Raw genomic sequence first — 19,267 nt, 5'->3', positions numbered from 1 at the left:
GGGCAGACAGGGGTCCTTTCCAAAGCTTTCTTACGCACCAGTCACTCCAAGCCCTCCCTCTCCAGCTGCAAACCAGAGGTTTGCCTCCGCCTCGCCTCACCCCAGTACTTACACTTTTAAAGATAGTGTGGTGCCCTCGGAGAATTTTCAGCACTTTAGGGGGGGGCCCCCAGCCCTCGCTCACCTGCTCCTCTGCTGCAGCAGCCCCCTGCCCCACGTGGCAGAACCAGCCCACCCACAATCCCCCCACTCCCTTTGATTCGCCCCCAGAAAGGCACAAAATAAAGCAAACTGCCCAGCCAGCACCTCCTGCCTTTCACAGCGAGGACTGAACATTGCAGCTTTGGCCAAGACTATCAGCCCAAAGGAAGGCCTGGCCCCTGAGGAGCTAAATGCAAGTGAACTGTCTGACACCACCACAGTCCTGTGAATGTTGCAAAGCAGTAGTGCATGCAGTATAATAATTCGAAAGTTAAGGGCTGCTCAAGCTTTACACAAAGTATCCTATTCAGTTTTGGGTTCCACTTAACACAAAGTAAAAGTGTAAAAGGTCAGAGGGAAAGCCAACTCTACCTCTGAACTACAGCAAGAAATACTGGAATCAAGGGGCCCTTTCTTCTGCTACTAATAGATGAAGAGAACATGAAAACTGATGGGCTAAACCAACAGGGCAAGATTAGAATAACTAGTAGAGAGAACGGAAGATACAAAGCTTCAACTACATCTGTTTAGCAACGACTCCTACCAGATAACTTCCATGCCATAACTTTACTGAATTCAAACAAGCCAGCTGGCGAAGCGTCTCGCTTACAGGCGGCCGACGAGGACACGCGCAGAAGGAAGAGGCGAGGGAACAAGTCCTGAGCTTTGCTGCAGGCTGTCCTGCGGCTTCCCCTACCGACTCTTTCCCGTACACCACCGCAGAATGAGTTGGGTGAATTTTGTCTCAAACCCATTAAACCCTTTGGTGGTTTCAGCTTCCCGAGGATGTGTCGGCACAAGTCCTTGTCGGGGCACCGCAAACAGGGAGAGACAAAGCTCCGAGATCCAGGAAGAGGACGGCTGAGCAGACACTTCTAAAAGAGAGAAACTTCATCAGCTGAACCTCACACTTCTCCCAGCTTTGCAACAGCAAAGAACTTTGTGAACAACACAGTGGTGCTCCTAAGGAGGTCACCAGCTTGCAAGTTACAGGAGAAATAAAAACCTTTTTATTACAGAAGCACTGGCAAAAATTTACGGACAGGAACAGCAGACGAGGAAATTCTGCAATTGAGCTAACGATAGACATCGGGCCTAGGATCTGGCTACCCTGACAAAGGATGCCAACAGGACAGAGTGAGGCCTCAGCAGCACTCCCAAAAAGCCCCACAGAGAGCCACAGGCTCTGGCCCGTGCCCCACCTACGGGCCGGCCCTCCTGGCAGCAGCGCAACACCACCTCTTCAGGAGCCCAGGGACTGACCTCAGCCCCCTAAGGGCCAGGCAAGGTTGGTTCCTGTTAGCTGCCTAAAGCAGCCTCCCCAGCCCTGCTTACAGGGACCTTGGGCTGCTGCTGGGGACAGAAGGGGGAATGGAGGGCTCCACAACTCGTCACACAGACCCCGAGTACAGGGCTGTTAAGCTGACAGGGTGCCAAGGGAACAGGCTGCCATGAAGGCAGAGACCCAGGCCCTGAACTACAGGGTGGGTCACCTTGCCGCAGCAACACGACCCAGCGGCTTCGCTGTGTCCGACGAATAAAAGGAGGAAGTTCCACAGGAACAGAAGGGAAAACCTTTTCACTGTGTGTGCCAGAGCCCTGGAGCAGGCTGCCCAGAGAGTTAGTGGAGTCTCTGGAGACATTCAAAACCTGCCCCAGGTGATCCTGCACTGGCACAGGGGTTGGACCGGATGCTATTTTGGGGTCCCTTCCAACCCCTAACACTCAGTGATTCTGTGATTAGCTATGCTGGTGACAGAGTCTCACTGAGTGCTCTTTAAAATGTTTTTCTTTTCTTTCAGCCTAGGAGTTTCATATTTAAATAGACCTTCTGCTCTGTCTTCCCCCTTCCTTCTTCCATCTTGCGTCTAAAAACTAGGAGAGCTTGATGAGGTGTATCCTGGGCGTCCCAACGTAACACATCTCAATTGCATACATGGATTTTGTAATCTTTTGCCCCATTGCTTGCACAGGGTGGATTAAGTTCATTACTTAGAGCTTGTCAGGACAGCTGTTGAAGTGTCCTGTGCAATGCAGGAGGAGTTGAATCCCATAGGAAACCACATTACTGTGCTTTGTCAGCCTGGTTATGGTCAGAAACCTCCTTCATTTTTTTTTCTCTTAAACAGATATATCACATGAGTCCCCAGAATTAATTTGCCTCTTCTCATAATTATTTCTTTAAAACTGTCTTAGAAGTGTCACTGTCCTTCCCTCTCCCTCTCTCTAGATACTGGCCTCCTGAGCCCATGGCAGACTTGCACAGAGCTACTGCGAGCACCACTCTGCACGGCCTCTGGGGGGCTTTCAAGCACAGGCACCCCTGGAGAATCCAAACCTAACCTTGCAGCTGGCCTTAGAGCTCCTCTTTGGAAAACTGTCGCTGCCAGGGCCCACAAACCCAACATCCTCTGTCAGCAACCTGGATGTAAGAGCTGAAAAGTGTCAACAGAAATTGTACTTGGACAGCTCAGGAAGATCCTTCAATGAAAGAGCTGGCTCCTCCTGAAGGGCAAGTATGAATGGAGCTCTCAAAGTACCACACTTCAGAGCCTCCTGCTTGCTAGCACTAAGACAATTGTTCATGTAGAACGACTGGCCACTCACTTCAACAAACCCCACAGAACTGGCTCCTATCAACTCTCCAGAAGACACTGCTGCACTAGCTTGGCTGCCTGACCGGCTCAGTTCAGGTGGCTTAGGGTCTCACAGAGGGTACCACAAGAACTGAGGGGACTGCAGTCTTTGCAGCTTCAGCTTTCCTTCTCTGCTACTTCTTTTTTCAGATGGATTTTTTTTCAAAGGGACTGCTGGACAGCAGAACAGGATGGATGGCCGGGCCCCAAGAGCGGTGGGGAACAGAGTTAAACCCAGCCGGTGGCCGGCCGGGCACAAGTGGTGTTCCCCAGGACACCCCTTGTGAGAGAGTGAGTCCAGAGAAGGGCCACAAAGCTGGTGAGGGGTCTGGATAACAAGTCTTATGAGGAGTGGCTGAAGGAACTGGGACTGTTTAATCTGCAGAAGAGGAAGCTGAGGGAATTATGGTGTGGTCTGGCTTCAGCTCTCAACTACTTCCACGTTGAGCAAGGACAGCTTGTACTCACAGAAGGCACTGGCTGCTTGGGTCCAAGGTTCCTGTAGAGCTCAGGTCTCTGAGACTTCTGAACAGCTGTGCTTAGCCCAAAATCAGACAGTTTCACATCACCCTGGGAAAAAAAAAAAATCCAAGAAAAGAATTCAGAAAGATTGTGCTTGAGCAAAAGAAAAGGTTTAACCGCCGCACAGCCTCCTGAGCCCATGGCAGGCTTGCAGAGCTACTGTGAGCACCACTCTGCGCGGCCTCTGGGGGGTTTCAAGCACAGGCACTCCAGGAGACTGCAGGCACTCCACAGAGACTCCAAAACCTCACTGAGAACCCCCCAACTCCTTCAGGACCCCCACAGATTCCCCAACTTAGATGCCCACAAAACCCCTTTGGAGGCACCCAAACCCCCCATCTGATACGCCCAGCTCCGTTTTAGGTACCCCCAGACGCTTCTAATGTCCCCAGACCCGCTGGTGGACCAGCCCAGAACCCCCTGACACTATCCCAGACCCTTTCAGGGGGCTCCACACCCCTTCTAGATGCCCACAAATCCCCTTCACACGCCAAAAGAAACCTTTACCTGCCTCCAAACCCCATTTGGGGCCCACTCAGACCCCTTAGCAGCGGGTGGCAGCAACCAAGTCTGTTGCTCTCACCAATTAAACCCTTTGGTGCTCTCAGCTCTCTGACCCTGTGTCAGTGCAAGTCCTTGTCAGCCGGTACCTTTGTCCTGATCCAGGCGGAGAGAGAACTGCCAGGAACACAGCTTCGCCGCTCCGCTTGCGGCACGCCTGCTGCCGAGGGCAGCCTCGTCCGCAGCCTGCCCGAGAGGAACACGGCCCCCGGGGCCGGGGGACAAACAAAAGCCTTCCACAAAGGAAACAAGGGAAGTCTCTTGGCCACTCTTCACGTGCCGAGTGCGATTGTCATGTGGAACACACCGCGGCATCTGGAATGAGTTTAAGTCCAGGTCTATGGCAGCACAGAGGTTCCTGGAATATCCCGGTACATCGATCCACAGGAGGTTGTCTTTCGGTCCCCAGTCTGATGCTTTGCAGCACAGCCATCACATCATTTCTCTCGAGTGCTTTGAACTGACAATTCATACAGGAGAATAAACCCAAACAGGAGTAAGCAGCTTGGAAAAGAACTTTGATCATCACCGGGCCCAGCAAGAGGACACAGTCTCAGGCTGCACCAGGGGAGGTTTAGGCTAGAGGTTAGGAAGAGGTTCTGCACAGAGAGAGTGATGGCCCATTGGAATGGGCTGCCCAGGGAGGTGGTGGAGTCACCATCTTTGGAGGTGTTCAGGAGGAGACTGGATAGGGTGCTTGGTTGCACGGTTTAGTTGATTAGGTGGTGTTGGATGATAGGTTGGACACGATGATCTTGAAGGTCTCTTCCAACTCGGTCTGGTCTATTCTTTTCTATTCCGTTCCATTCCATACCATTCCATTCCAACACCATCTAATCAACTAAACCATGGCACTGAGTGCCTCATCCAGTCTCTTTCTAAACACTTCCAGTGATGGTGACTCCCTGGGCACCACCTCACTGAGCAGCACATTCCAAAGGCCAATCTCTCTTTCAACCTGCTCTATTCTATTCTATGAAGACCTTCTTCCTAACATCCAGCCTAAACCTCCCCTGGCACAGCTTGAGACTGTGTCCTCTTGCTCTGGTGCTGCTTGCCTGGGAGAAGAGACCAACCCCCACCTGGCTACAACCAGAACTGAGGGGACTGCAGTCTTTGCAGCTTCAGCTTTCCTTCTCTGCTACTTCTTTTTTCAGATGGATTTTTTTTCAAAGGGACTGCTGGACAGCAGAACAGGATGGATGGCCGGGCCCCAAGAGCGGTGGGGAACAGAGTTAAACCCAGCCGGTGGCCGGCCGGGCACAAGTGGTGTTCCCCAGGACACCCCTTGTGAGAGAGTGAGTCCAGAGAAGGGCCACAAAGCTGGTGAGGGGTCTGGATAACAAGTCTTATGAGGAGTGGCTGAGGGAACTGGGACTGTTTAATCTGCAGAAGAGGAAGCTGAGGGAATTATGGTGTGGTCTGGCTTCAGCTCTCAACTACTTCCACGTTGAGCAAGGACAGCTTGTACTCACAGAAGGCACTGGCTGCTTGGGTTCAAGGTTCCTGCAGAGCTCAGGCTATCTCTCTTCATTAGTGAGGTCGTCCTGTCACCTAGGCAGAGAGATGAAAATGCAGCTATGAAATTAGACCACTGGAATCGTGAGAGTCGTTCTGTGTGCGACTCCAGGAGAATCCAAACCTAACCTTGGAGCTGCCCTGAAGAGCTCCTCTTTGGAAAGCTCTCGCTGCCGGGCCCCACAAACCCCACACCCTCTGTCAGCAAACCGGATGTACGAGCTGAAGGGTGTCGACAGAAACTGTACATGGACAGCTCAGGAAGATCCTGCCAGTCCCAGCACACCAGACCTGGAATGATCAAAGAAAGTCCGTTAACATCTCTCTGTGTGTCTGCTCATAGCTTGACGAGAACCCCCCAACTCCTTCAGGACCCCCCCAGATTCCCCAACTTAGATGCCCACAAAACCCCTTTGGAGGCACCCAAACCCCCCATCTCATACGCCCAGCTCCGTTTTAGGTACCCCCAGACGCTTCTAATGTCCCCAGACCCGCTGGTAGACCAGCCCAGAACCCCCTGACACTATCCCAGACCCTTTCAGGGGGCTCCACACCCCTTCTAGATGCCCACAAAACCCCTTCACACGCCAAAAGAAACCTTTACCTGCCTCCAAACCCCATTTGGGGGCCACTCAGACCCCTTAGCAGCGGGTGGCAGCAACCAAGTCTGTTGCTCTCACCAATGAAACCAGGATGTTAGGAAGAAGGTCTTCATAGAATAGAATAGAGCAGGTTGAAAGAGAGATTGGCCTTTGGAATGTGCTGCCCAGGGAGGTGGTGGAGTCACCATCACTGGGAGTGTTTAGAAAGAGACTGGATGAGGCACTCAGTGCCATGGTTTAGTTGATTGGAATGGGATGGAATGGACCGGACCAGGTTGGAAGAGACCTTCAAGATCATCGTGTCCAAGCTATCATCCAACACCACCTAATCAACTAAACCATGCAACCAAGCACCCTATCCAGTCTCCTCCTGAACACCTCCAAAGATGGTGACTCCACCACCTCCCTGGGCAGCCCATTCCAATGGGCAATCACTCTCTCTGTGCAGAACCTCTTCCTAACCTCTAGCCTAAACCTCCCCTGGCACAGCTTGAGACTGTGTCCTCTTGTTCTGGTGCTGCTTGCCTGGAAGAAGAGACCAACCCCCACCTGGCTACAACCTCCCTTCAGGGAGTCGTAGAAAGCAAGAAGGTCTCCCCTGAGCCTCCTCTTCTCCAGGCTAAGCAACCCCAGCTCCCTCAGCCTCTCCTCACAGGCCTGTGCTCCAAACCCCTCCCCAGCTTTGTTGCCCTTCTCCGGACACCTTCCAGCAACTCAACGTCTTGCTTAAACGGAGGGGCCCAGAACTGGACACGGGACTCAAGGTGTGCCCTAACCAGTGCCAAGTGCAGGGGCAGAATGACCTCCCTGCTCCTGCTGGCCACTCTGATCCTGATATTGGCCAGGTTGCCAGTGGCCTTCTTGGCCACCCGTGCACGCTGCTGGTCACGACCAGAAGACAGGGATCGGAAGAGTCTTTGGCCAAGCTGTAAGCCTCTTCCTAACATCCAGCCTAAACCTCCCCTGGCACAGCTTGAGACTGTGTCCTCTTGTTCTGGTGCTGCTTGCCTGGGAGAAGAGACCAACCCCCACCCGGCTACAACCAGAACTGAGGGGACTGCAATCTTTGCAGCTTCAGCTTTCCTTCTCTGCTACTTCTTTTTTCAGATGGATTTTTTTTCCATAGCGACCACCGGGACGCTGCCCCCCTGGCGCGAGCAGAGCCGGGCTAGGGCGCAGGCGCCGGATCCATAGCGACCACCGGGACGCTGCCCCTCTGGCGCCAGCAGAGCCGGGCTAGGGCGCAGGCGCCGGATCCATAGCGACACTCGAGTCAAGCTCTCAGCTCTCCGCTCTCCGCTCTTCCCTTAAGAATTTTCGAGCATTCGGCGCAGTTAGGCTGCAGAAATTAGCTCCCACGGGGCGGCACACGCCGCGGCACGGCTGCACTGCGGCCATTACACACAGGGTTGAGCACTGAGCTCCCACGGGGCGCTATACGCCGCGGTACGGCTGCACTGCCGGCCATTACACACCGGGTGGCAGCATTGAGCTCCCCCGGGGCGGCACACGCCGCGGCACGGCTGCACTGCCGGCCATTACACACCGGGTGGCAGCATTGAGCTCCCACGGGGCCTCTGGGTACGGTTGAGGCAGCAGCCGCCACCCCCGCAGAGCCCCACCGGTCAAGCCCGGACACGCCCCCCCCCCCCCCCCCCAAAAGCCCCGCGCTGCCCCGCCGGTGGCCACCCCCCCAAGCCCCGCGCACCTCCAGCGGCTGCTATAGAGAAACCCCACAAAGCAGCAGAGACTGGCACTGACCTGGGACACAGCAGAAGAGCTGCAACCTCTACCAGCCACAACCCTGAAAGCATCTGGCGCCATGTTGTTGAGGGCGGTGCCATGCTGGGGGGTGGGGTTCAGGCTGGGGGGCGGTGACACGCTGGAGGGGGGCGGTGACACGCTGGGCGGGGGCGGTGCCACGCTGGGGGGGCGGTGCCACGCGGGGGGGGCGGTGACACGCTGGAGGGGGGCGGTGACACGCTGGAGGGGGGCGGTGACACGCTGGAGGGGGGCGGTGACACGCTGGAGGGGGGCGGTGACACGCTGGAGGGGGGCGGTGACACGCTGGAGGGGGGCGGTGACACGCTGGAGGGGGGCGGTGACACGCTGGAGGGGGGCGGTGACACGCTGGAGGGGGGCGGTGACACGCTGGAGGGGGGCGGTGACACGCTGGAGGGGGGCGGTGACACGCTGGAGGGGGGCGGTGACACGCTGGAGGGGGGCGGTGACACGCTGGAGGGGGGCGGTGACACGCTGGAGGGGGGCGGTGACACGCTGGAGGGGGGCGGTGACACGCTGGAGGGGGGCGGTGACACGCTGGAGGGGGGCGGTGACACGCTGGAGGGGGGCGGTGACACGCTGGAGGGGGGCGGTGACACGCTGGAGGGGGGCGGTGACACGCTGGAGGGGGGCGGTGACACGCTGGAGGGGGGCGGTGACACGCTGGGGGGGGGCGGTGACACGCTGGGGGGGGCGGTGACACGCTGGGGGGGGCGGTGACACGCTGGGGGAGGCGGTGACACGCTGGAGGGGGGCGGTGACACGCTGGGGGGGGCGGTGACACGCTGGGGGGGGCGGTGACACGCTGGGGGGGCGGTGACACGCTGGGGGGGGCGGTGACACGCTGGGGGGGCGGTGACACGCTGGAGGGGGGCGGTGACACGCTGGGGGGGCGGTGACACGCTGGGGGGGGCGGTGACACGCTGGAGGGGGGCGGTGACACGCTGGGGGGGGCGGTGACACGCTGGGGGGGGCGGTGACACGCTGGGGGGGGCGGTGACACGCTGGGGGGGCGGTGACACGCTGGAGGGGGCGGTGACACGCTGGAGGGGGGCGGTGACACGCTGGAGGGGGGCGGTGACACGCTGGGAGGGGCGGTGACACGCTGGGGGGGGCGGTGCCACGCTGGGGGAGGCGGTGACACGCTGGGGGGGCGGTGACACGCCGGGGGGGGGCGGTGCCTGCGTTGTCACCTCACTCTCAGCTTTCCATTGGGTTTTATTCCCCTCCAAGACAACACGTTGAGTTCTGAGCAGCTGAGGAGCCCTGGGGAACACCTGTACAGAAATGTTCCTCCAAGAGCTGTCAGAAAAACGTTCGTTCCGCCAGCAGGCAGCTCTGGCTTCAGAGCAAAAGCCTTCTGTGATCATTCTGTTTAGCTCAGCACCAGCTGCAGCCGTCGGTATTACCAAACTACACAGTAATGGCCTCCTCCCGGTGCCCTCCCGGTCCCAACAGTTTCCCCCCACCAAAGGACTGGCAGAGAACTGGAAGCGACTGGGAAGCAGATCCGGGCTAGGGCGCAGGCGCCGGATCCATAGCGACGCTCGAGTCAAGCTCTCCGCTCTCCCCCTAAGAATTTTCGAGCATTCAGCGCAGTTAGGCTGCAGAAATTAGCTCCCCCGGGGCGGCACACGCCGCGGCACGGCTGCACTGCCGGCCAGTACACACCGGGTGGCAGCATTGAGCTCCCCCGGGGCGACACACGCCACGGCACGGCTGCACTGCCGGCCGTTACACACCGGGTGGCAGCACTGAGCACCTCCCTGGGCGTGGGCAGCAGCCGGGCCCCCACGTGGGTTTTATTTTCCAATGCTAAAAGCCTTTTAGAAGCAGAGAGGGCAGACAGGGGTCCTTTCCAAAGCTTTCTTACGCACCAGTCACTCCAAGCCCTCCCTCTCCAGCTGCAAACCAGAGGTTTGCCTCCGCCTCGCCTCACCCCAGTACTTACACTTTTAAAGATAGTGTGGTCCCCTCGGAGAATTTTCAGCACTTTAGGGGGGGGCCCCCAGCCCTCGCTCACCTGCTCCTCTGCTGCAGCAGCCCCCTGCCCCACGTGGCAGAACCAGCCCACCCACAATCCCCCCACTCCCTTTGATTCGCCCCCAAAAAGGCACAAAATAAAGCAAACTGCCCAGCCAGCACCTCCTGCCTTTCACAGCGAGGACTGAACATTGCAGCTTTGGCCAAGACTATCAGCCCAAAGGAAGGCCTGGCCCCTGAGGAGCTAAATGCAAGTGAACTGTCTGACACCACCACAGTCCTGTGAATGTTGCAAAGCAGTAGTGCATGCAGTATAATAATTCGAAAGTTAAGGGCTGCTCAAGCTTTACACAAAGTATCCTATTCAGTTTTGGGTTCCACTTAACACAAAGTAAAAGTGTAAAAGGTCAGAGGGAAAGCCAACTCTACCTCTGAACTACAGCAAGAAATACTGGAATCAAGGGGCCCTTTCTTCTGCTACTAATAGATGAAGAGAACATGAAAACTGATGGGCTAAACCAACAGGGCAAGATTAGAATAACTAGTAGAGAGAACGGAAGATACAAAGCTTCAACTACATCTGTTTAGCAACGACTCCTACCAGATAACTTCCATGCCATAACTTTACTGAATTCAAACAAGCCAGCTGGCGAAGCGTCTCGCTTACAGGCGGCCGACGAGGACACGCGCAGAAGGAAGAGGCGAGGGAACAAGTCCTGAGCTTTGCTGCAGGCTGTCCTGCGGCTTCCCCTACCGACTCTTTCCCGTACACCACCGCAGAATGAGTTGGGTGAATTTTGTCTCAAACCCATTAAACCCTTTGGTGGTTTCAGCTTCCCGAGGATGTGTCGGCACAAGTCCTTGTCGGGGCACCGCAAACAGGGAGAGACAAAGCTCCGAGATCCAGGAAGAGGACGGCTGAGCAGACACTTCTAAAAGAGAGAAACTTCATCAGCTGAACCTCACACTTCTCCCAGCTTTGCAACAGCAAAGAACTTTGTGAACAACACAGTGGTGCTCCTAAGGAGGTCACCAGCTTGCAAGTTACAGGGGAAATAAAAACCTTTTTATTACAGAAGCACTGGCAAAAATTTACGGACAGGAACAGCAGACGAGGAAATTCTGCAATTGAGCTAACGATAGACATCGGGCCTAGGATCTGGCTACCCTGACAAAGGATGCCAACAGGACAGAGTGAGGCCTCAGCAGCACCCCCAAAAAGCCCCACAGAGAGCCACAGGCTCTGGCCCGTGCCCCACCTACGGGCCGGCCCTCCTGGCAGCAGCGCAACACCACCTCTTCAGGAGCCCAGGGACTGACCTCAGCCCCCTAAGGGCCAGGCAAGGTTGGTTCCTGTTAGCTGCCTAAAGCAGCCTCCCCAGCCCTGCTTACAGGGACCTTGGGCTGCTGCTGGGGACAGAAGGGGGATGGAGGGCTCCACAACTCGTCACACAGACCCCAAGTACAGGGCTGTTAAGCTGACAGGGTGCCAAGGGAACAGGCTGCCATGAAGGCACAGACCCAGGCCCTGAACTACAGGGTGGGTCACCTTGCCGCAGCAACACGACCCAGCGGCTTCGCTGTGTCCGACGAATAAAAGGAGGAAGTTCCACAGGAACAGAAGGGAAAACCTTTTCACTGTGTGTGCCAGAGCCCTGGAGCAGGCTGCCCAGAGAGTTAGTGGAGTCTCTGGAGACATTCAAAACCTGCCCCAGGTGATCCTGCACTGGCACAGGGGTTGGACCGGATGCTATTTTGGGGTCCCTTCCAACCCCTAACACTCAGTGATTCTGTGATTAGCTATGCTGGTGACAGAGTCTCACTGAGTGCTCTTTAAAATGTTTTTCTTTTCTTTCAGCCTAGGAGTTTCATATTTAAATAGACCTTCTGCTCTGTCTTCCCCCTTCCTTCTTCCATCTTGCGTCTAAACACTAGGAGAGCTCGATGAGGTGTATCCTGGGCGTCCCAACGTAACACATCTCAACTGCATACATGGATTTTGTAATCTTTTGCCCCATTGCTCGCACAGGGTGGATTAAGTTCATTACTTATAGCTCGTCAGGACAGCTGTTGAAGTGTCCTGTGCAATGCAGGAGGAGTTGAATCCCATAGGAAACCACATTACTGTGCTTTGTCAGCCTGGTTATGGTCAGAAACCTCCTTCATTTTTTTTTTTCTCTTAAACAGATATATCACATGAGTCCCCAGAATTAATTTGCCTCTTCTCATAATTATTTCTTTAAAACTGTCTTAGAAGTGTCTCTGTCCTTCCCTCTCTCTAGATACTGGCCTCCTGAGCCCACGGCAGACTTGCACAGAGCTACTGCGAGCACCACTCTGCACGGCCTCTGGGGGGCTTTCAAGCACAGGTACCCCAGGAGAATCCAAACCTAACCTTGCAGCTGGCCTTAGAGCTCCTCTTTGGAAAACTGTCGCTGCCAGGGCCCACAAACCAACGTCCTCTGTCGGCAAACCGGATGTAAGGGCTGAAAAGTGTCAACGGAAACCGTAATCGGATGGCCCAGGAAGATCCTGCCGGTCTGAACACACCAGACCTGGAATGCACAAAGAAACTCTGTTAACAACTGTCTGTGCGTCTGCTCATAGCTTGAGGAGTAACAGAGCAGAACCAATTCCCAAAAGGTTTTCACTGCGTTCCCAGGGCAAGTAGAGGCTTGCTCTGGCTGTAGTTAATACCTAGAAATTCCTATCAAAATCTTTGCAGCACAACAAGAAAAAAACCAAACCAACCAAACCACAAACTGCTTTATATTATTAAGTAGGAACTCGAAAGCTTACAGGAACTGTGGGGATTTTTTTATGACAAATTATTCCTTTTCTTTTTTTCAGTGAGCAATTGGGTTTCCAACAGCTCCACATTCTGACACCAAAGCACCCCGCTCCGTGTCAGGGCTTGTGGCTGAGGCCGAATACAAATCTGCAACTGGTCCTCAGGCAAAGCAGTTAAGCTCCCTGAAAAAAAAGGAAAGAAAGCAAGAGTGAGTCAACCATAAAAACAAGACCTAACCAAACCCCCAAAGCCATTTTGTCAGGAAGTCGCCTCCACTATCACCCGCCACATGCTGAAATTCCCTTCCCCTAGGGCTCCTGCTTGGCCCACAGCTGGGGAACATAAAGCAAGGCACAGCCCTGTGGGTACCTGCTGCCCTGGAGCCACCAAAACCGGAGCACCCAGTCACTACCAATCCCACAGCAGACCCAAGATACAACAGGGACTCCATAGAGACTCCAAAACCTCACTGAGAACCCCCCAACTCCTTCAGGACCCCCCCAGATTCTCCAACTTAGATGCCCACAAAACCCCTTTGGTTGCACCCAAACCCCCCATCTGAAACACCCAGCTCCACTTTAGGTACCCCCAGATGCTTCCAATGTCCCCAGACCCGCTGGTGGACCAGCCCAGAACCCCCTGACACTATCCCAGACCCTTTCAGGGGGCTCCACACCCCTTCTAGATGCCCACAAAACCCCTTCACACGCCAAAAGAAACCTTTACCTGCCTCCAAACCCCATTAGGGGGCCACTTAGCAGCGGGAGGCAGCAACCAAGTCTGTTGCTCTCACCAATTAAACCCTTTGGTGCTCTCAGCTCTCTGACCCTGTGTCAGTGCAAGTCCTTGTCGGCCGGCACCTTCGTCCTGATCCAGGCGGAGAGAGAACTGCCAGGAACACAGCTTCGCCGCTCCGCTTGCGGCACGCCTGCTGCCGAGGGCAGCCTCGTCCTCAGCCTGCCCGAGAGGAACACGGCCCCCGGGGCCGGGGGACACACAAAAGCCTTCCACAAAGGAAACAAGGGAAGTCTCTTGGCCACTCTTCACGTGCCGAGTGCGATTGTCATGTGGAACACACCGCGGCATCTGGAACGAGTTTAAGTCCAGGTCTATGGCAGCACAGAGGTTCCTGGAATATCCCGGTACATCGATCCACAGGAGGTTGTCTTTCGGTCCCCAGTCTGATGCTTTGCAGCACAGCCATCACACCATTTCTCTCGAGTGCTTTGAACTGACAATTCATGCAGGAGAATAAAACCAAACAGGAGTAAGCAGCTTGGAAAAGAACTTTGATCATCACCGGGCCCAACAAGAGGACACAGTCTCAGGCTGCACCAGGGGAGGTTTAGGCTAGACGTTAGGAAGAGGTTCTGCACAGAGAGAGTGATGGCCCATTGGAATGGGCTGCCCAGGGAGGTGGTGGAGTCACCATCTTTGGAGGTGTTCAGGAGGAGACTGGATAGGGTGCTTGGTTGCATGGTTTAGTTGATTAGGTGGTGTTGGATGATAGGTTGGACACGATGATCTTGAAGGTCTCTTCCAACTCGGTCTGGTCTATTCTATTCTATTCCATTCCATTCCATTCCAACACCATCTAATCAACTAAACCATGGCACTGAGTGCCTCATCCAGTCTCTTTCTAAACACTTCCAGTGATGGTGACTCCCTGGGCACCACCTCCCTGAGCAGCACATTCCAAAGGCCAATCTCTCTTTCAACCTGCTCTATTCTATTCTATGAAGACCTTCTTCCTAACATCCAGCCTAAACCTCCCCTGGCACAGCTTGAGACTGTGTCCTCTTGCTCTGGTGCTGCTTGCCTGGGAGAAGGGACCAACCCCCACCTGGCTACAACCAGAACTGAGGGGACTGCAGTCTTTGCAGCTTCAGCTTTCCTTCTCTGCTACTTCTTTTTTCAGATGGATTTTTTTTCAAAGGGACTGCTGGACAGCAGAACAGGATGGATGGCTGGGCCCCAAGAGCGGTGGGGAACAGAGTTAAACCCAGCCGGTGGCCGGCCGGTCACGAGTGGTGTTCCCCAGGACACCCCTTGTGAGAGAGTGAGTCCAGAGAAGGGCCATAAAGCTGGTGAGGGGTCTGTATAACAAGCCTTACGAGGAGTGGCTGAAGGAACTGGGACTGTTTAATCTGCAGAAGAGGAAGCTGAGGGAATTACGGTGTGGTCTGGCTTCAGCTCTCAACTAGTTCCACGTTGAACAAGGACAGCTTGTACTCACAGAAGGCACTGGCTGCTTGGGTTCAAGGTTCCTGCAGAGCTCAGGCTATCTCTCTTCATTAGTGAGGTCGTCCTGTCACCTAGGCAGAGAGAAGAAAATGCAGCTATGAAATTAGACCACTGGAATCGTGAGACTCGTTCTGTGTGCGACTCCAGGAGAATCCAAACCTAACCTTGGAGCTGCCCTGAAGAGCTCCTCTTTGGAAAAGTCTCGCTGCCGGGCCCCACAAACCCCACACCCTCTGTCAGCAAACCGGATGTACGAGCTGAAGAGTGTCGACAGAAACTGTACGTGGACAGCTCAGGAAGGTCCTGCCAGTCCCAGCACACCAGACCTGGAATGATCAAAGAAAGTCCGTTAACAGCTGTCTGTGTGTCTGCTCATAGCTTGAGGAGAACCCCCCAACTCCTTCAGGACCCCCCCAGATTCCCCAACTTAGATGCCCACAAAACCCCTTTGGAGGCACCCAAACCCCCCATCTCATACGCCCAGCTCCGTTTTAGGTACCCCCAGACGCTTCTAATGTCCCCAGACCCGCTGGTAGACCAGCCCAGAACCCCCTGACACTATCCCAGACCCTTTCAGGGGGCTCCACACCCCTTCTAGATGCCCACAAAACCCCTTCTCATGCCAAAAGAAACCTTTTCCTGCCTCCAAACCCCATTTGGGGGCCACTCAGACCCCTTAGCAGCGGGTGGCAGCAACCAAGTCTGTTGCTCTCACCAATGAAACCAGGATGTTAGGAAGAAGGTCTTCATAGAATAGAATAGAGCAGGTTGAAAGAGAAATTGGCCTTTGGAATGTGCTGCCCAGGGAGGTGGTGGAGTCACCATCACTGGAAGTGTTTAGAAAGAGACTGGATGAGGCACTCAGTGCCGTGGTTTAGTTGATTAGATGGTGTTGGAATGGAATGGACCGGAACAGGTTGGAAGAGACCTTCAAGATCATCGTGTCCAACCTATCATCCAACACCACCTAATCAACTAAACCATGCAACCAAGCACCCTATCCAGTCTCCTCCTGAACACCTCCAAAGATGGTGACTCCACCACCTCCCTGGGCAGCCCACTCCAATGGGCAATCACTCTCTCTGTGCAGAACCTCTTCCTAACCTCTAGCCTAAACCTCCCCTGCCACAGCTTGAGACTGTGTCCTCTTGTTCTGGTGCTGCTTGCCTGGAAGAAGAGACCAACCCCCACCTGGCTACAACCTCCCTTCAGGGAGTTGCAGAGAGCAAGAAGGTCTCCCCTGAGCCTCCTCTTCTCCAGGCTAAGCAACCCCAGCTCCCTCAGCCTCTCCTCACAGGCCTGTGCTCCAAACCCCTCCCCAGCTTTGTTGCCCTTCTCCGGACACCTTCCAGCAACTCAACGTCTTGCTTAAACGGAGGGGCCCAGAACTGGACACGGGACTCAAGGTGTGCCCTAACCAGTGCCAAGTGCAGGGGCAGAATGACCTCCCTGCTCCTGCTGGCCACTCTGATCCTGATATTGGCCAGGTTGCCAGTGGCCTTCTTGGCCACCCGTGCACGCTGCTGGTCACGACCAGAAGACAGGGATCAGAAGAGTCTTTGGCCAAGCTGTAAACCTCTTCCTAACATCCAGCCTAAACCTCCCCTGGCACAGCTTGAGACTGTGTCCTCTTGTTCTGGTGCTGCTTGCTTGGGAGAAGAGACCAACCCCCACCTGGCTACAACCAGAACTGAGGGGACTGCAATCTTTGCAGCTTCAGCTTTCCTTCTCTGCTACTTCTTTTTTCAGATGGATTTCTTTTCAAAGGGACTGCTGGACAGCAGAACAGGATGGATGGCTGGGCCCCAAGAGCGGTGGGGAACAGAGTTAAACCCAGCCGGTGGCCGGCCGGGCACGAGTGGTGTTCCCCAGGACACCCCTTGTGAGAGAGTGAGTCCAGAGAAGGGCCACAAAGCTGGTGAGGGGTCTGGATAACAAGCCTTATGAGGAGTGGCTGAAGGAACTGGGACTGTTTAATCTGCAGAAGAGGAAGCTGAGGGAATTATGGTGTGGTCTGGCTTCAGCTCTCAACTACTTCCACGTTGAGCAAGGACAGCTTGTACTCACAGAAGGCACTGGCTGCTTGGGTTCAAGGTTCCTGCAGAGCTCAGGCTATCTCTCTTCATTAGTGAGGTCGTCCTGTCACCTAGGCAGAGAGAAGAAAATGCAGCTATGAAATTAGACCACTGGAATCGTGAGAGTCGTTCTGTGTGAGACTCCAGGAGAATCCAAACCTAACCTTGGAGCTGCCCTGAAGAGCTCCTCATAGCTTGAGGAGTACCAGAGCAGGAACAATTCCCAAAAGGTTTTCACTGCATTCCTAGGGCACTTGAAGGATTGCCCTGGCTGTAGTTAATACCTAGAAATTCCTCTCAAAATCTTTGCAGCACAGCAAGGAAATTGAGGGATGGGAAGGCAATATGTACTTACACGTTAGGCAAGAATTGGCTTTGCAAACTAATCTCTCTAACTGTTGGATATGCACTGAACTTCCTCGAGGCCAAATGAGGACCCCTTTATTTGGGGAAGCCTCAATGAATTGGACTTGGGGGGCATCAGACTGGGTGACTACATCTGAGAGTAACTTCCACAAGTGTCAGCGTGGGAAAGATAGCTCAGAAAGCCTGGGTCCAAAGTTTGCCTTAAGAAAATATAGTATAGGAATATACTGTTGGCTGTGAGAAAGGGGGGAATTGATGAACAGAAAAGTCTCATTAACAGAACCACAGAGTTGATAAGAATTTTCCGCTTGTTAGCTGAAATGCTGGGACGCAGGGAGGGGGAGAGTGGCTGGCAGACAGCCTTTGGATAGAGAAGGAATAACAGGATTTGTCAGTGATTCACTTCTGTTAGTCTTGGACAAGATGCTCTTTTGTATACGATAAAGGACACCTGCATGATATGTGTACTTCTGCTCTTTTAGATAGATAAGCTTTGTATAGATAGGCAGCATCTGGACCTCTGTCATTATAGACAGATAACTTTTTGTATAAAAGTTTGCCCAAACCTCTCTGAAGACACACAGCTCTTTTGAAATGATCCTACCTGTGTCAGGCGCCAGAATAGAAGCACGATACAAGAGACTTACTGAGTCTCTTGTGTGTCTTTCTCTAACTCATTATCAACGCTGTCTGCAGCACAAACCCAAACCCAAACCCACCCCGAGACACCCCCAGCTCCCACGGGAGCCTGCAGAGACCTCCCAAAGGGTCCGTCGGAGGTGCCCAGCTGCCTCTCCACGACCCTTGACCCTTTCCGATGGCCCCACGAGAACTTTACATATCCCCAGATCCTTTTAGGTGTCCCCAAGACCTCCTCCGTCACCCCCAAAAGCCCTGCCGATGGCCCCAGACCACCTTCAGACGCCGGAAGGAACACACCTGGGAGTCCCGGGCCGGCAGCGACACCGGGACCGGACCCGCTGCGGCGCAGGCGCCGTGTCCATAGGGACCACCGGGACGCTGCCCCCCTGGCGCGAGCAGAGCCGGGCTAGGGCGCAGGCGCCGGATCCATAGCGACGCTCGAGTCAAGCCCTCCGCTCTTCCCCTAAGAATTTTCGAGCAGTCAGCGCAGTTAGGCTGCAGAAATTAGCTCCCCCAGGGCGGCACACGCCGCGGCACGTCTGCACTGCCGGCCATTACACACAGGGTTGAGCACTGAGCTCCCACGGGGCGCTATACGCCGCGGTACGGCTGCACTGCCGGCCATTACACACCGGGTGGCAGCATTGAGCTCCCCCGGGGCGGCACACGCCGCGGCACGGCTGCACTGCCTGCCATTACACACAGGGTGGCAGCATTGAGCTCCCACGGGGCCTCTAGGTACGGTTGAGGCAGCAGCCGCCACCCCCGCAGAGCCCCGCCGGCCAAGCCCGGACACGCCCCCCTCCCCCCCCCCAAAAGCCCCGCGCTGCCCCGCCGGTGGCCACCCCCCCAAGCCCCGCGCAGCTCCAGCGGCTGCTATAGAGAAACCCCACAAAGCAGCAGAGACTGGCACTGACCTGGGACACAGCAGAAGAGCTCCAACCTCTACCAGCCACAACCCTGCACTGAGCCACTTTAAAGCATCTGGCGCCATGTTGTTGAGGGCGGTGCCATGCTGGGGGGTGGGGTTCAGGCTGGGGGGCGGTGCCACGCTGGAGGGGGCGGTGCCACGCTGGAGGGGGCGGTGCCACGCTGGGGAGGCGGTGCCACGCTGGGGAGGCGGTGCCACGCTGGGGGGGCGGTGCCACGCTGGGGGGGCGGTGCCACGCTGGGGGGCGGTGCCACGCTGGGGGGCGGTGCCACGCTTGGGGGGCGGTGCCACGCTGGAGGGGGGAGGTGCCACGCTGGGGGGGCGGTGCCACGCAGGAGGGGGGCGGTGCCACGCAGGGGGGGCGGTGCCACGCAGGGGGGCGGTGCCACGCAGGGGGGCGGTGCCACGCAGGG

General features: G+C 55.5%; 2 long non-coding RNA genes across 2 annotated transcripts; both read right to left on the bottom strand.

Moving 5' to 3' along the window:
• Positions 1–430: 430 nt before the first annotated feature.
• LOC137443291 (uncharacterized) lies at positions 431–18,893 on the bottom strand. Its single transcript, XR_010987847.1, has 10 exons — positions 18,841–18,893; positions 18,221–18,386; positions 16,908–16,986; positions 15,005–15,166; positions 14,833–14,911; positions 5,568–5,729; positions 5,396–5,474; positions 4,010–4,380; positions 3,306–3,407; positions 431–1,076 (listed from the first exon to the last, which is right to left on the bottom strand). It is a non-coding gene; the product is annotated as an uncharacterized lncRNA (long non-coding RNA).
• LOC137443293 (uncharacterized) lies at positions 10,092–12,598 on the bottom strand. Its single transcript, XR_010987853.1, has 2 exons — positions 12,201–12,598; positions 10,092–10,737 (listed from the first exon to the last, which is right to left on the bottom strand). It is a non-coding gene; the product is annotated as an uncharacterized lncRNA (long non-coding RNA).
• Positions 18,894–19,267: the final 374 nt, after the last annotated feature.

The sequence above is a fragment of the Melanerpes formicivorus genome, unplaced genomic scaffold (assembly GCF_026170545.1).
Source record: "Melanerpes formicivorus ecotype bairdi unplaced genomic scaffold, bMelFor1.0.p_v2 SCAF_8, whole genome shotgun sequence".
Classification (NCBI taxonomy): Eukaryota; Metazoa; Chordata; class Aves; order Piciformes; family Picidae; genus Melanerpes; species Melanerpes formicivorus.
The sequence above is the reverse complement of the archived record's forward strand: the minus strand, read 5'-3'. Positions and strand labels throughout refer to the sequence as shown.